The sequence below is a fragment of the Cavia porcellus genome, unplaced genomic scaffold (assembly GCF_034190915.1).
Source record: "Cavia porcellus strain 051 isolate PalLab524CR breed Dunkin Hartley unplaced genomic scaffold, mCavPor4.1 scaffold_24, whole genome shotgun sequence".
NCBI lineage: Eukaryota > Metazoa > Chordata > Mammalia > Rodentia > Caviidae > Cavia > Cavia porcellus.
In genome coordinates, this window is record NW_026947507.1 from 10,277,380 (window position 1) to 10,295,935 (window position 18,556).

Genomic DNA, 18,556 nt, shown 5'->3' on the forward strand with positions numbered 1-18,556 from the left:
AAGAGTAGTAAATTTTTGTTGTATTCTAATTTTGAAAATAAACATGTTCAAAAATGCTTTTTCCTATGTACACACATACATAATATCTCATTTTTCCTTATGACCTTCAAAGTCTAAAACGTTTACCACCTGACTCTTCACAGAAAAAACTGTCATTCACTGCAATAGAGAAATATCTTCCAACTTTGAGTACTCTTCCAAGTGCATAAATATATACAATTCCCAAGCTCATACAAAATATGAGGAATAAAAATCAAATGCTTACAGATACTATTGTAAGATTTCTCAAATCAAAGTTTTCTAAATCTTCAACTTAAAAATTGTGCATTTTCATATATTTATGTATATGTTTGTATCTTAATGCATAAAATTATAGAGATAAATATATTAAATGAAAACTAAATGACTCCTCTTACCCCTTTTTCAAACTCAACTAGCCTATCCAGAAATAACTTTTAAGGATTTCTGTTTTAAATTCCACTGTTACTCAAGATCGTCATTGTGAAAAACACACTTCCCAACTTGTTAGATTTAAATACTCAAGAATTTGTCCTGTACAAACAGGGGCATTTATCTTAACACTGGCCCCTCTCACCTGCTCTTTTATTTAATTAAGGGAGGTTAATTATTATTCTGTTAGTAATATTGCATCTTTAAGCAAGGTACAATGATGGTTAATTTCTTTGAATAATAAATTTTTTAATATATGGACTAGTTATATTTCTCACGTCTCTTGAAGCTTCAGTCTGTTAAGCTATTCTTTTTTATACATCTTTCCATGATTCTTTCTCATCTTCTTTCAGCTGTATCTTTATATACACAAGATTGGTAACATTCAAATTCAGATCTGCAGATATTTTACATCTTGGTTGCATTCTTAAGCCTGTTTTCACTTTGGACAATTAATGTGTCATTTTTACTTTTCTCCTGTATTCCTGGTGGAGTAATTATTCCAAGGATGGGTCTGTAGCTCAAGTTAGTAAAGTAAGACTTGTTTCAATGACTTTTGTTGTGGCTATTGGAAAACGGTCATAATTGTTACAGAAGTCTTCTTCAAAAAGAGCTCTGAATTAAGCTCAGTGTCTCTTAGTATTTCTTTTGTATAATGTTGTATATTATTTTATATTGTAAAACTTTTCATTTTTACAGTATAAAATAATGATGTTTTCAGCTAACTAATATTGTTTTCAGCTTAGTGAATACTTAGGATTTCCAAGCGTTTCTTAGTCCTTGATAACTCTTCATATAACAACCTCTCTTTATTTTACAGTTATATGCTTTCTCAAGCCTCTTATGAAATTTGAGCTGTTTAGAATTCATTATTTCCCACTTTATTATTTTTGTCGTCTCCATGATTAGTGCTTCTGGTTTTGGTATAGCTTCTCTGTAGAATCTAGTTTTCCACAGATTTCTGCACTTCTTAGAGCCAAGACTATGGATGTCTTCATTACGGTTCCTTCTGACACATTTATTCATGGGGCATCACAGATAAGACTTACAGAAGAGAGCTAGAAGCCACATAGACATGAAGATTACACTGCCCACAAAATGAAAGCCCCTTTGTAGCATCCAAATAAGGCCACTGCTGAAGTAGTGCAAATAAATTGTCCTCTCTGATTTCATCTAGATAAGATCTTTCATTTAGTTGCATCCCAAGTGGAAGATATGATGGACATTCAAACTGGTTGAGCTATGATGATACCAAGATAGCCTGACCTTCTAAGTATATTTATTACCAGGAACAGACTGACACATTCAGAAACAACAGAACAGCTGAACATCACATCTTGACAGGATAGGGATGCTAATTCCTCTACATAGGCTCATCTCAACTGATGATAAGTCTCATCTCTTAATGATAAGTCCCAACACAAAAGGAAAATAAACCAATCCAGGTTGGTGGTATACACTCTAAAACATCTGTAGTGCCCTGCCAGTGTTGCTAGCTATGCTGGGGGAGGGGTACGGGCTAACACAGTTAAGAACCTCCAGTGATCAATCTCGTATTATTTCTAGTTATAAAATATTTGGAAATATTCTCCTAACTTTCTGGTCTATGGGAACTTCATTTGGTCAACCAAGTAAGTACACACTTTTGAGCTTCCAGCAGTCAGGAAAAAGTCATGTTGATTTAGAACGATTGGTAATGACCAAGAAAATATCAATAATAATGATTCCAAATTTATTCATTTTTAATGCATATGATTTATTTTTTAAAATTAATGTAACAACTTCTACTAGCATGTACTTTAAAAATATTTCATTAGTACATGCAGTATGCATTCATCTTAGAAGTAGGAACATGTGCATAACACCGTAGTACAACTTGTTCTTTTGCTGTCTGTGCCTTCCTCTTCCTGCTTTCTGCCTCCTTCTCTAATTCCTCTACCCCAACCTTCTTTTTTATTATGTACTTTTTAAACATTTGTCATTATTTTGATCCTAATAAAACATTTAGTAACAATTACTTATTTCTTTTCCTTCCATCTACAATCAAGACTATTTCAGCAGAATTTAATTCCTTCCATGTTTGAGTCAATAACAATGCTAGTCTCCAAATATATATTACAAAGAACAAAATGTTTAATCTAATTACTGATGAAATATGTGAATTAAAAAATGTATCAATAGTCTACCAATAACAATTAAGAAAAGTTAAATGAAAATAATGACCATGAAGGTCTTAATGGCTGACCTGATTAAGGTAGCTGAATTCACTATAAGTTGGGGGATAGCAAGAACGTATGAGAGAGATGATTAATATTTGTGAACAAAATATGATGGACCTTAAACTAAGAAACTTACCGATTAAAATAAGAAAAAAGTCTTTAAAGCAGTGTATCATCCATCTAAAATGAAATTCAAAAGGCAAAGTTAATTAAGCTATTCATTGTATTCATTATTTTTCCCTAAAGCCCCCATTTTAAAGGGGAAGAATTTTAGTAGAAGTCTGAAAAACTTGTCATGTAAAATATCCTGTGTAACTAAATGACTTTGGTTTGGAAAGGCATGGAAAGATGTGTAACTTACAAAAATTCATTTTATGTTTCTAACTGAATAAAATTTGATACATTTATGAGACTCATTTCCAGTTTTCTTTCATATACATAGCAGCTGTCCCAATTCCAAAAATGTTTGTCTTATCATTTTTATGATGTCTTGAAATCTCTATAATCACTTAAAATTATTCTTGTGAATTGAATTACTGTTGTATACTCCTTACCACCCTAATAAGGCCAAACCACGAACCACTGTAAAGCCTACTATTTGAAATTATACATGCATGTTGTCTTCTGGGATTGAATGACTTATTTTCATGGCACTAATAATGTTATACGTTTTAAAGGAAAGAGGATATTATAGTGACTTGTGTTAATTTTTTGACAGATTGTCAAATCGTTAGGGACTATAATTGTAGTACAACTGAATATTATATGAAGGCTTTTATTTTAAATATGTAATTTGTTTGGTTATACTGTAACATTTATCAAAAAACTAAAGAAAACAGTAAAATCAATATCATTTCTTACATTTGTTAGACTGTTTGAATGAGATAATTATCTTTATTTTCCACTGTATATAACTAAATAAAATTTAGAAATAATACCCTTATGATGTAATGTAAATTTAAATTTACCAAAGATACATACAATAGTATAGCATAATGTAAGTTTTTCAGTTAACATTTAAATAAAATGAACTTTTTAAACCATTTAGTAGTAAAACCATTTTGCTTCCAAAGAAAGAGTATTGACAAAGATCTCTATTGTTCGATCATTTCTGTTTATTTTGAAATTAATAACCAGTAAGTCTTAATAAAATTTTACTTTTTAAATGAATATTTAAATGAAATATTAAATGAAAATTTTACTTTTTATTATATTTTCAAAGTCTAAGTTGTGACTTCCCATAACATTTATGAACAAAGTAAGTCCACTTTGGAATAGTGTATTATGGTTTATTAGTACATGTTTGCAGTACAAAATAAATACAGTAGCTGGTTTGTGTACATGACATACTATGGGTAGTTGGTATGGGTAGATGACACGGCTTAACTTTTTTGATATTTATTTCATACCATGAAAAGAAATCTTACAATAAGTTGGAAAATAAAATGCTATGAAAAGTCAACTAATTTCTTTCTCAAGTCATTTATTATAAAAATAATCGGACCTTTATAAAAAACAAAATTATCAACCAACTAACATTAAGAGAACTTTGTATTAATGAAGACTTGCAGAATAATTTAAGCACATTTACCAAATTAGAACAAATCATGTAGTAGGGAAAACAGCTTCTCAATGATCAAAAGAAAAAAGGTTACTTAAAGAGCTAGGCTTATAAATAGGCCCTAAATTTGCAGTCAGCTGTCTGGAGTCTATCTCACACGGTTCCTCTATGTGTATGATAAGTGTATCAGTCAGCAGCCAATGGAGATTCCCTTTGATCAACTGAAACAGAAATAAGAAAGGGAAAGGAATTGGACAGCTCACAGAATCCACGTAAAGTCTGAAAACGCATTATTTGAAACCAGAGCAGAGCCAGGGGAATAGCAAATTCACCCAAGATTAAACCAATGGGAAATTATGTCCTAATGGTCTCCCTTGGCCACTCGGTGCTCATGGCAGTGAACTGAAGACCCTGGGATTCTTTAAAACCCAATCATTAAGGACCAATTATGAAGAATAATATACTCAAATTTTAATACACAGTTAAATAAGTGTTGAGAAATGTTTACACCTTTCTAACTACCATTGTTGGAAAAACATGAAACATTTATACTTTTCCTTAACAGTCTCCAGTCTCTCAACTGGCAGCTAGGGATCTAAGTCTCACTGGTGAAAAGGCCTGTTCTAGAATATCATGCTAAGATTGAAAGGATGCACTAACCTCATCTTTGCCTCCCAGTATTTTCACTTAGCACTGTATTTTGACATTAATCCTTACTGTTGTATGCATTACTTAGTTGTCACTTTTATTTGCTTTTTATTTTTATCAGTATATGTTTGTAGTAATGACATTCATTTTGGGGAGTTGGTACCTGTATATACACAGCACATCTTAATCCTTTTTTCATTCCCTTATTCTGCTCCTCCTCCTCTCTCCTCCCCACTCCCTCCTTGTATCTCCCAGACCCTTTTCCTTTCATAAATGACCTATTTGGTAGTTCCTATAGTGCTGAATAGTATATTTTATTAGATAAATATACCAAAATTTGTTTATATATTCACCAGGTGATGGATGCATACATTGGTCCTACCTTTAAACTATTATGAAAAATACTGTTATCAAGCCTATCTTGAATAGGTTTTTGATAGTCATATGTTTTCATTTCCCTTGGATAAATATATGAAATAGAATTGTCACATCATGCTGTAAGTATACATTCAACTTTATAAGGAAACCAACAAGAAATTTTCAAAATTGTTGCATAATTTCACAGTTCCACTATCAATGTATGAAACTTCAATTATTTTACATTCTTATCAGTGTTATATTTTCACTGTTTAAAATAATATTCATTCTAATGGGTGCTCTGTAGAACATTTTTTGATTCTGACTAGTTGTTAACTAATGGTTTTAACTAATACAGAAAGATATTAAGTATATTTTCATATTTATTAATCTATACATTTTTGGTGCTGTCTGCTTAAGTTGCTTGATTATTTTTATCATTTGCTTTTTGTTGCTTACTTATGAGTTGTAAGTATTCCCTTTATTTTCAGAAACTAGTACTTTCTCAGATACATATTTTCTGCTATCTCTCAATTAGGGGTTTCATTTTCTTTATGGTAATGTTTGAAGAACAGAATTAATTTGATAGAATGCATCTTAATATTTTAAAATATTTTTAAAAGTTTTACTTATATCAAATCTAAAACATTTTCTTGTATGCTTGTTACTTTATTATTTACATTTTCCTGTAATATAAAGTGAATTAATTTTTGTGTTGGAATTAGAAAGCACATTCTCTAACCAGGTTAATTTTTCCCCATACAGGTATCTAGTTTTTAAAAAAATCAGTATATGTTGAATTCCCTTATTAAATTATGTTGATGGTTTTATAAAGAAATCAGTTGCTCATTTGTGTAAATATATTCTGGATTCTTTGGTTTGTGCAATTGACTTTTGCCAGTACAAAAGTGTCTTTCTAAATGCAGCTCCAAATTAAGTCTTAGGACCAGATAAAAGAAATTTTTGTTTTTGTTTTTGTTTTTGTTTTTACATTTTTAAAAAATGTTATTTAAAAGGAAAAACAAAACAAAACAAAACAAAACAAAGCCGTGTAAGGGTAAAAGTAATACAGAACTACAAAAAAAAAAAAAAAAAATAAGAAATCACCAGTTAATAGATTACACATTATCATCTTACAGATAGTTGCTCAAGTCACAGTATCAAAGCATACAAAGTGGACATTCAAACAGAGAGACTGCAAACAGTTGTGTTCAGTGATCCAACCAAAAACATTAATATGGTCATCTATTTAACACCCGTAAACACACTTGCAGTTGTATCCTTTAGAGCACTTTCTTTCCTTTCTTTTTTAACAAAAAATTTAAACATTTTGGGTTTTATTACTCCTTAGTTCTTATTACTTTTTTAGGGGGAAGAGAATAAAGTCAAATATGGCAAAACAAAGCTGTCAGTCAAAACCAAGGATAGACATAGCACATGATGTAAAACAGAGTACAAGGTTATCAACAATGTCTCTTGTTTCCTTAAAAAGAACTGTCTGTATCATTAGGTATTATAAAGTTGAACAAAACAGTAGAGAACAAGACCAATAAAACTTAAACCTTGTAAACATTACAGGACTTCCAAAGAAGATAATAGTCAAACCAGAATGGGCATCATAATGAATCTTATTGCCTTCAAAGTAGTTGCCTATACCCTCAAACTTGATATATCATACAAAACGGAACAGAGACTAATCAGTCAAAACAAGATAGTGGGAGTATTACAGGACTTCCAATCAAGTTAATAGGAAATCAAAAAAGTTACTAAAATACATTCTGCTAAGTTTTTAAATTTTCCCTCTTAATTAAAAAAATCATAAAAAATAATGAAATAATTTTTTAATGAATAAGGGAGAGATTGAGATAAAAGAGGACATAACAACATAACAGGTCTAATCATGACAGTTTCAGCAACCTAGTGCTTCACCACCAAATAACCCGATTTAATAGTAGTTACCATAGTGTCTTTTTCCTTGAAATATTTGAATATAACTTCATATACTATAGCTTCAAATATATCAAGTCAGTGTAAAACCATTCAAGTGGATGAAAGCATTGTAGGGTATTTAGAACCAGCTAACAGAAAACAAACAATGGTTTCTATATTATCTCTTTGCCTATAACAATTTTTGTTTATACTATCACATATAATAAAATCCAGCAAGATACATCATGATAAAACCAATAGAGACAGAAGAGCCATAGTTTGGTGGGGCTTCAAAGAAACATGATAGTAAATCAGCACTAGCTATTATGATGACTTATTTTCTTCAAAATAGCTGTTCATTTCATCACAGGCAATAATATCAACCAGCCCAGAATAAAGCCATTCCAATTAATAAATGAAAACTTTATAAGGCTTCAAGGCCACATAATGGGGAATCATGATGACCACATACTTTTACATATTTGAATCATTACTTACATTAGGGAAACTATTCAGTATTCACATGTGCTAGATTGATTTATTTCACTTATGAGTATGGTCTCAAGCTGCGCGAATTTATTGATAAAGATCTCAATGTGATCCTTCTTTATAGCTGAATAATACTCCATTGTATAGAAATACCACAACTTTTTTATCCATTACTAAGTTGATGGACACTTGGGTTGTTTCCAAGATCTGGTGATTACAAATTGTGCTTCTATAAACATAGGTGCACATATATCACTGTGGTATGATGCTTTCAGTTCTTCTGGGAATATGCCTAGAAGTGGAATAGCTGGAACAAATGGGATTTCCAATCCCAGCTTTTTGAGAAATCTCCAGACTGACATCCACAAAGGCTGCACCAGTCTACACTGCCACCAACAGTGTAGGAGAGTTCCTTTTTCCCCACAGCCTCTCCAGCACTTGTTGTTGTTGGTTTTCTTGATCCTGGCCATTATTTCAGGAATGAGATGGAATCTCAGTGTGGTTTTAACTTGCATTTCTCTAATGACCAATGATGATGAACATTTTTTCATGTATTTATTTGCCTTTTGAATTTCTTCATATGAAAATTGTTTATTCATCTCAGATGCCCATATTTGGATTGTATCTTTGAATTTTGGGGGTCTGAGTTTTTTAAATTCTTTATATGTTTTAGACAAAAGTCCCTTGTCTGAGGGGGAATTCACTAAAATCTTTTCCCAGTTTGTGGGTTTTCTTTTAACTATGCTGGAGATTTCTTTTGACATGCAGAAACTTTTTAATAGGAGGTGGTCCCAATTATTGATTCTGGGAAGTATTTCCCATGCAGTTTGAGTCCTGCTCACGAATTCTCTACCTACCTCTATGTCTTCAAGGTTTCTACCCAATTTGTCTTCCAATAGTTTTGGGAGAATGGCCATTTTCACCATGTTTGTTCTTCCTATCGATGAGCAAGGGATGTCTTTCCATTTTTTGAGATCACCTTCAATTTCTTTTTTCAGTGTATTATAATTTTCCCTGTATAGTTCTTTCACTTCTTTTGTAAGAGTAATTCCTAAATATTCATTTTTTTGCTTGCTAGTGTGAAGAGTGTGGTTTCTCTTATTTCCCTCTTTGATTTTGCTGTTAGTGTATAGGAGTGCTATTGATTTCTGAATATTGATTTTGTATCCAGCTACATTACTGAATTTATTTATTATATCTAAGAGTCTTTCAATGAAGTTTAGGGAGTCTTCTATGTAGAGTATCATGTCATCTGCAAACAGTGATAATTTAACTTCTTCTTTTCCTATCTTTACCCTCTCTCTTGTCTAATTGCTCTGGCTAGTACTTCCAGTACTACATTAAATAGGAGTGGTGATAAAGGACATTCTTGTCTTGTGCCTGATTTTAAAGTAAAGGCTTTCAATTTTTGGCCATTTAGTATGATGCTGGCTGTTGGTTTGTCATTAACGGCCTTTATTATATTGAGGTAAAGACCATCTATTCCAATTTTCTGTAAAGTTCTTATCATGAATGAATGTTGGATCTTATTGAAGGCTTTTTCTGCATCTATAGAAATGATCATGTGATTCTTACTTTTGGCTTTATTGATATGGTGGATTACATTTATTGATTTGCGTATGTTGAACCATCCCTGCATTCCTGGGATGAATTCCACTTGGTCATGGTGTATAATCTTCTTGATGATTTGCTGCATCCTATTTGCCAATATTTTATTGAGGATTTTTGCATCTGTGTTCATTAGGGAGATTGGTCTATAGTTCTCTTTTTTAGATGGGTCTTTCTCAGGTTTTGGTACTAAAGTAATATTTGCTTTTAGGAATGACTTAGGAAGGATTGCTTCCTTTTCAATTTCATTGAATAGTTTGAGGAGTGTCGGCATTAGGTCTTCTTTGTATTTCTTGTAGAATTCTGCAGTGAATCCATCTGGGCCTGGGCTCTACTTTGTAGGTAAGGACTTAATTACATTTTCAATTTCATTAATAGAAATTGGGTTATTCAGCAGATTTACATCCTCTTGATGTAGATTTGGTACTTCATATGTTTCTAGGAATCTGTCTATTTCTTCTGTGTTATCAAATGTTTGAGAGTAGAGGTTTTCAAAATAGGTGTTGACGATCTTCTGTATTTCTGTAGTCTGTAGTTATTTCACCTTTTTCATTTCTTATTGCATGAATTTGAGCTTTTTCTTTCCTTTTTAAAATAAGATTGGGTAGGGGCTTATCAATTTTATTTATTCTTTCAAAGAAGCAACTCTGATTCATTGGTTATTTGGATTGTTCTTACCTCTCTATTAGAAAATAATGAAAAATATTTAGTATACAGTAAACAGATACATTAAAAATGCTCCAAGTCAAAAAAAAATACTCCAAGTCATTTTGCCATGATTCACCAACATATTTTTATGTTTTTTTAAAAATTTCTTTAAGAAGGATGAAAAGAATAAAATAATACAAAATGCTCATTATACTTTGTTTGTGCTCCAGTTATGGAACAGTGTGTACATGCTAAGAGCAAGAGCTGAGTGACGGGAAAGTGAGATAAAAAGAAAGGAAAATGAATTGCACTGTAAAGAAGTTGTACCCTTCAACCATAAGTAGATAAGTTACCATTCTCTCTTAAGCTTGCTATGCTGACCTTATTAGCAGAATTGTCTAACTGAGCCTACAGATAAGGCAGCAAAAAACAGGATGAATCTCGTCTACTATAGAGTCAAAAAATGTTATGCAAGCACATACTTTCTGATTAGATTGCTAAAGATTTATCCTCCTGTTTTACTAACCAGACCTGTATTAGATTTGTCCTCTTGTTTACGGAGCACATTTAGCTAGTGGTGTATGATTGCCTTCACTCCAGCTACTGAAATAATAGCATAACTTAGGCAAATTCAGATTGTAAGACATTATTTTTGTGGAGGTCTTGGAAAGAATTACAATATTTTCCAAAAACAGTGTACTTACAGAATGTAATCCCTCTTCCTCGTGGGTGGAATGAAGAAAGCATGTCTTTCTTGCTAGCAGTGGAACTCCAATTTAGGTTCAGAAAGAGAACTTTCATTTAAGCTGAGTCTGAGTTGGGTTAAATAAATATTGTAGATGTCAGTAAAAGAAGAGATTAGGAAAATCTGTCTTTAGTAATTATGTCACTTCACTAACTCTTTGCCATACTCTTCTGTGCCAGTAATATCTTTTCATTGTTTAAGAAAATTTGAATTTAATTTAGCATCACAAGTAAGAAATTCCTAACTAATGAAATATCATAGAATGACAGATTTTATTCAGCTTCTGTCAGAAAATGTTTCTTGACAGAGAATTCTTATTCTTTTCTCCATTGTTTTAAAAAGAAGAAAAGCAAATTTAAATCATAGTTCTTTCTCTGTTCATTTCAAGATCATATATTTTATCACCAGAGACTATTATTGGAGTTCTTTCAAAAAGACACTGCATGTCATTTTAAAATTTTAATTGTTCTACTTGCTTTTTATACCTTCCTCAAGTAACTGGACCTTTCTTATTACCATCATCATTTGTTCTTTCGTCATCTTATAGAATCTCCTGTGTCATTTACCTCAAGTAGCAATGTTTCAATCTAAAATATATAACACCTAAGAGCAAATCTGATAACTTTAAAGCTACTATTTATCTTAAAAAAATAAGGACCTAAGGTACACTGAAAATAAATCTACACAGTGGAAAACATTAATATTAGAAAATGAGAAAGTAAGAGCCTCTGTTAAATTGAAAATGAAAATCACCACTTTAACAATTAATACTATTTAGATATCAGTAGTTACTCATGAATATATATTATTATATTCATTGATAGACTATTTTCACTCAATTTTTATAACTTCTTATCTTCTCTATATTTAAAATTTGAGTACATATTGGAACATAATATTTGTTAATTTACACATTTTTGTTACCAATGTTTTATAAAAAGTTTTGATAGAAAAGGAGATCTGCAAATTTGGGCGTAATGCATGGAGTGCAACACTGATAGATTAACAGCCAAAAAACAGCCTAGGCAAATCTTCCCTAGTGCAATGATCTCTAGTTCACTGGGGTCCCATGAAAGAGTTGAGTTCTGTGTTGTCGGAACTAATTATTTTTGGCCAATGCTGTAATAGTTTACTTTTACATCTTCATCACAAATGATGATTTTGTAATATTTAGAAAAGGATGGATTACCTTATTATATTTCATTACATCTAATGTCTTCTTTATTAACAGTATCCCCATCACTCATATTATTCAGTTGTTTATTTTTTTCTCAGTGGAATCAGGGATACAGAAGACAAGTGATGAGTACTTCATTTATCACAATAAAAATAGAATTGGGATAAAGATAAACCTCTTCTTCTGCCTTAGGCACAGCTAATGCCAGTTCAGGAAAATAAAGCTGGGAGAAAATTAGAACTCAGCCTGCAGACTGCTTGTGGCCATTTGTTCATGTGTGTGGATTTTGTCTAAGTAACACCGGAGAATGGAACCATTTTTTTTTTTAACTTTTACACTCTATTTTTTTTTAAAATTTTATTTACAAGGAAAAAGAGAAAAAGCAAAACCAAACCAAGCGGTATAAGGGTACAAGTAATACAGAACTACAAACAAACAAACAAACAAAAAAAAAAAAACAGTAAGAAAACCCCAGTTAATAGATTACACATTATCGTCTTAGAGATAGTTGCTCAAGACACAGTATCAAGCATACAAAGTGTACATTCAAACCAAGAGACTGCAACCAGTTGCTTTCAAAGATCCAACCAAAAACATTAATATGGTCAGCTATTTAACACCCCTAAACACACTTGCAGTTGTATCCTTTGGAGCACTTTTTTCCCTCTCTTTTTTACAACAAAATTTACACATTTGGGGTTTTATTCCTCTTTAGTTCTTATTACTTTTTTTTGGAAGAGAATAAAGTCAAATATGGCAAAACAAAGCTGTCAGTCAAAACCAAGGATAGACATAGTACATGATGTAAGAACAGAGTACAAGGTTATCAACAATGGTTACCATAATGTCTCTTGTTTCCTTAAAAAGAATTGTCTATCTCATTAAGTATTATAAAGTTGAACAAAGCAGTAGAGAACAAGACCAATAAAACTTAAACCTTGTAAACATTACAGGACTTCCAAAGGAGATAATAACCAGAATGGGCATCTTAGTGAATCTTATTGCCTTCAAAGTAGTTGCCTATACCCCCAAAATTGATACTATCATACGGAATGTAACAGAGTCTAATCAGTCAAAACAAGATAGTGGGAGTATTACAGGACTTCAAAACAAGTTAATAGGAAATCAAAAAAAGTTACTATAATATATCCTACTAATTTTTTAAAAATTTCCCCTTAATTAAAAAAAACATAAAAAATAACTAAATAAATTTTTTTAGTGAATAAGGGTGAGATAGGGATAAAACAGGACATAACAACATAACAATACAGGTCAAAGCATGACTGGTTCAGCAACCTAGTGCTTCACCACCAAATAACTCGATTTAATAGTAGTTACCATAGTGTCTATCTTCTTCCTTGAAATATTTGAATATAAGTTCTTATACTATAGCTTCAAATATTGAATGGAACCATTTTTAAAAGTATGAGAAGGACTTAAACATTTGAGAGAAAAAAATCAATATTTGCTTTTTCATGTATCTATATTTAATGATTTTACCTCAAATTTATAAAGATTAATGAGCAAATAGTAGGTGGTAGTATATATCTCATATTTTAAGGTATTTTTTCTCTATGACATTCAATGTTTGTACTATAAAAATGAAAGGGTGTGTTTGGGACTCCTGCACCTCACCATCAGTGTGCAGAGGAGGGGCTGGGCGGATCTGGGGTGCCTGCATCAGCCTCCCCGTGTGTCTGGAGGACTGTCGATGTCTCAGCGGGCAGTGGAGTATCGCAGGTTCCAGAGGCCTTGTAGCCTGTGGTGAGTGCTCAGCGCACTTTGCCCAAAGCCCAGACTGTTCGGGTCCCTCCAGGCTTCTGGGTGCAGTGAAGTGGAGAGGTGGGTTTGAGGCATCTACATCACCTCCAGATCCCGGCTGCGCTTGGAGAGCTGTGGAGCTTCCAACCAGCAGGTGGGTGGACAATGTCCCTGAGGCCCAGCTCATCTGGAACTGCAGAGTTCTGAACAGGCAGAGGAGGGCCATTGGTTCTGCAGGCCCAGTGGCTTGGGGTAACGGGGTGCCAAAGTCTCAGGAGCTGCAAACATAGAAGGGGATTTACAACAGACCCTGAGGAAGCTTTCAAATAACACTTGAAACACAGAAATATAGGAAAATGACAAAACGAAACATCAAATTACAACCTCAAACCTTCAGCCCATCTCAAGAAATCCTAGGAGAAATGTATATAGAAGAAAATATATGCCATTCACCTAAAAAATTGGACGTAATAAATAGCTACTGAAATTAACAAGCAACTCCAGGAAGCTTTAAAGAAATCCAAACTTAAAATAATCTCCCAGGTAAAAGAAGAAATGATAAAAGAAATGAAAGAGATTCTGAATATATCTAAAGAAAACACAGATTTAAAAAATGGAGGAACTAAACAAAAAGATAGAATCCCTAGATGAGCAATATAAGAAACAAACAATATATAATGCAGATGCACAGAGATATACAGGAAATAAAAAACTCCACTGAAAGTTGTAAAAACCGCCTTAATGAAAGTGAAGATAGAATTTCAGACCTTGAAGACAGGATTGCAGCTAATGAACAGGAAAGGAAGATCTTTTAAAAATAACAAGGAATCAGGAAACAACAATTCAACAACTGCAAGACGATGCAAAGAAAAATAACATAAGAATGATAGGGATTAATGAAAAAGGAGACAACATAAAGGATGTCAAGAGGATATTTAGAGAAGTAATAGCTGAAAATAGCTGAATATTGAAAGCATGAGATCAGAAACCAACATCAGGATCAGTGAAGAATATAGAACTACAGATAGTCATAACCAAAATAAAACTACACCCAGACATATAATAATCACCATCCCAGAAATCCAACACAAGAATAGATTATTAAAAGCTGTCAGAGAGAAAAGACAGATCACTTATAAAGGAAAACCTATCAGAATCACAGCAGACTTCTCAGCACAAACAATAAAGTCAAGAAGACCATGGAGTAAAGTATTCCAGATCCTAAAGCAAAATGATTTCCAACCGAGACTGATGTATCCTGAAAAACTATCATTCAAAATTGATGGTGAAATATGATACTTCCATGACAAAGAACAGCTGAAGAACTTCATGAATACCAAACCAAACCTGCAAAAAATATTGAAAGACTGTTTAGATACACAAAGGAAAAAAACCACTAAGCAAAGCAGATAATTAAGCAGAACAGAAAGATAAAGATGCAACAGCAGAGAGATAACATGTCAACAATAAACCAGCATTTAACAGTAATAACCATTAATGTAAATGGTCTCAATGCACCAATCAAAAGAAACAGACTAGCAGAATGGATCAAGAAACAAACTCCAACCATATGCTGTTTACTGGAAACCCATCTAACCCAGAAGGATACTCACAGACTGAAGGTCAAAGGATGGAAAACAATACTTCCTGCAGCAGGAATACAAAAAAAGGCAGGAGTAGCCATTCTGTTTGCAGACAACGTGAACTTTAAACCAACAATGACCATAAAGGACAAAGAAGGTCACTACATACTCGTAAGGGAAAAACTCCAAGAGGAAGAGATAACTATCTTAAATATATATGCACCAAACTCCAGAGCACCCAGTTATATAAAACAACTATTAACAGAAACAAAAACTCAAATTATCAGTAACACAATTGTAACAGGAGACCTTAATATGCCAATGACACCAAGGGACAGATCAACCAGACAGAAAATGAGCAAAGAAATAACAGAACTGAATCACACCTGTGAACAAATGGATTTGATAGACATATACAGAATGTTCCACCCAACAAAATCAGAATACACATTCTTCTCAGCAGTACATGGATCATTCTCTAAAATAGACCATATATTAGCTCACAGAACATATTTAAACAAATGCAAAAGAGTTGAAATCATCCCTTGCATGTTATCGGATCATAGCACTCTGAAATTAGAAATTAATGATAAAAGATACTGCAAAAATCCCAAAAACACATGGAAACTGAATAACACACTCTTGAGTAATCAGTGGGTCACAGAAGAAATTAAACAATACCCAAAAGAAAATCAAAATGCAGATACAATTTACTGGAATTTGTGGGATGCAATGAAAGCCTTCCTCAGAGAAAAATTTATTGCACTGAGTTCCCACATCAGGAAAACAGAATGAATACAAATAAATAACTTGATGCTACACCTCAAACAGCTTGAAAAAGATGAGCAAGTCAAGCCCAAAGCCAAAAGAAGAGAAGAATTTATAAAAATCAGAGCAGAAATCAATGCAATAGAGAAAACAATCGAAAGAATCAATGAATCAAAGAGTTGGTTCTTTGAAAGAATAAATAAAATCGATAAGCCCCTAGCTAACCTTATTTAAAAAGGGAAGAAAAAGCTCAAATTCATGCAATAAGAAATGAAAAAGGTGAAATCACTACAGACTCAATAGAAATACAGAAGATCATCAACACCTATTTCGAAAACCTCTACTCTCAAACGTTTGATATCACAGAGGAAATAGACAGATTCTTAGAAACATATGAAGTACCAAATCTACATCAAGAGGATGTAAAACTGTTGAATAACCCAATCTCTGTTAGTGAAATTGAAAATGTAATTAAGTCCTTACCTGCAAAGAAGAGCCCAGGCCCAGATGGATTCACTGCAGAATTCTATAAGAAATAGAAAGAAGACCTAATGCCGACACTCCTCAAACTATTCAATGAAATTGAAAGGGAAGCAATCCTTCCTAAGTCATTCCTGGAAGCAAATATTACTCTAGTGCCAAACCTGAGAAAGACCCAACTAAAAAAGAGAACTATAGACCGATCTCCCTAATGAACACAGATGCAAAAATCCTCAATAAAATATTGACAAATAGGATGCAGCAAATCATCAAGAAGATTATACACCATGACCAAGTGGAATTCATCCTAGGAATGCAAGGATGGTTCAACATACGTAAATCAATAAGTGTAATACACCATATCAATAAACCCAAAAGTAAGAATCACATGATCATTTCTATACATGCAGAAAAAGCCTTCGATAAGGTCCAACATTTATTCATGATAAGAACTTTACAGAAAATTGGAATAGATGGTCTTTACCTCAATATAATAAAGGCCATTTATGACAAACCAACAGCCAGCATCATACTAAATGGCCAAAAATTGAAAGCCTTTACTTTAAAATCAGGCACAAGATAAGGATGTCCTTTATCACCACTCCTATTTAATATAGTACTGGAAGTACTAGCCAGAGCAATTTGGCAAGAGAGAGAAATAAAAGGGGTAAAGATAGGAAAAGAAAAAGTTAAATTATCATTGTTTGCAGATGACATGATACTCTACATAGAATACCCCCTAAACTCCATTGAAAGACTCTTAGATACAATAAATGAATTCAGTAATGTGGCTGGATACAAAATCAGTACTCAGAAATCAGTAGCATTCCTATACACTAACAACAAAATCACAGAGAGGGAAATCAGAGAAACTACACTCTTCACATTAGCAAGCAAAAAAATGAAATATTTAGGAATTACTCTTATGAAAGAAGTGAAAGACTTATACAGTGAAAATTATAATACACTGAAAAAAGAAATTGAAGATGATCTCAGAAAATGGAAAGACATCTCATGCTCATGGAGAGGTAGAACAAACATTGTGAAAATGGCCATTCTCCCAAAACTGTTATACGGATTCAATGCAATCCCAATAAAAATACCATCAACATACCTTACAGATCTAGAGAAATCATTCCTAAATTTCATCTGGAACCAGAAGACACCTAGAATAGGAAAGGTAATTCTAAGCAGCAAAGCAAAGCAGGAGGCATCACAATCCCTGACTTGAAATTATACTACAAAGCAACAGTAGTAAAATCAACATGGTATTGGAATCAAAACAGTGCCGAAGATCAATGGAATAGATTAGAAGGTACAACCACAACTACAAACACACTCAACCACCTTATCTTTGATAAAGGAGCCAAGCATTTCACTGGAAGAATGACAGTCTCTTTAATAAATGGTGCTGGAAAAACTGGCTCCCCATTTGCCAAAAACTAAAGCTAGACCCATGTCTATCTCCATGTACTAAATTAAAATCTAAATGGGTCAAAGATCTGAATATTAAAACAGAAACACTAAATATATTGGAAGACAAATTGGGTAGAAACCTTGAAGACATAGGAGTAGGTAGAGAATTCATGAACAGGACTCAAACCGCACGGGAAATACTTCCCAGAATCAATAACTGGGACCACTTCTTATTAAAAAGTTTCTGCATGTCAAAAGAAATCTCCAGCATAGTGAAAAGAAAACCCACAAACTGGGAAAAGATTTTAGTGAACTGTCTCTCAGACAAGGGACTCTTGTCTAAAACATATAAAGAATTAAAAAAACTCAGACCCCCAAAATTCAAAGATCCAATCCAAAAACGGGCATCTGAGATGAATACGCACTTCTCAGATGAAGAAATGCACATGGCAAACAAATACATGAAAAAATGCTCATCATCATTGGTCTTTAGGGAAATGCAAATTAAAACCACACTGAGATACCATCTCACTCCTGAAAGAATGGCCAGGATCAAGAAAACCAACAACAACAAATGCTGGAGAGGCTGTGGGGAAAAAGGGACTCTCCTAAACTGCTGGTGGGAGTGTAGACTGGTGCAGCCTTTGTGGATGTCAGTCTGGAGATTTCTCAAAAAGCTGGGATTTGAAGTCCCATTTATTCCAGCTATTCCACTTC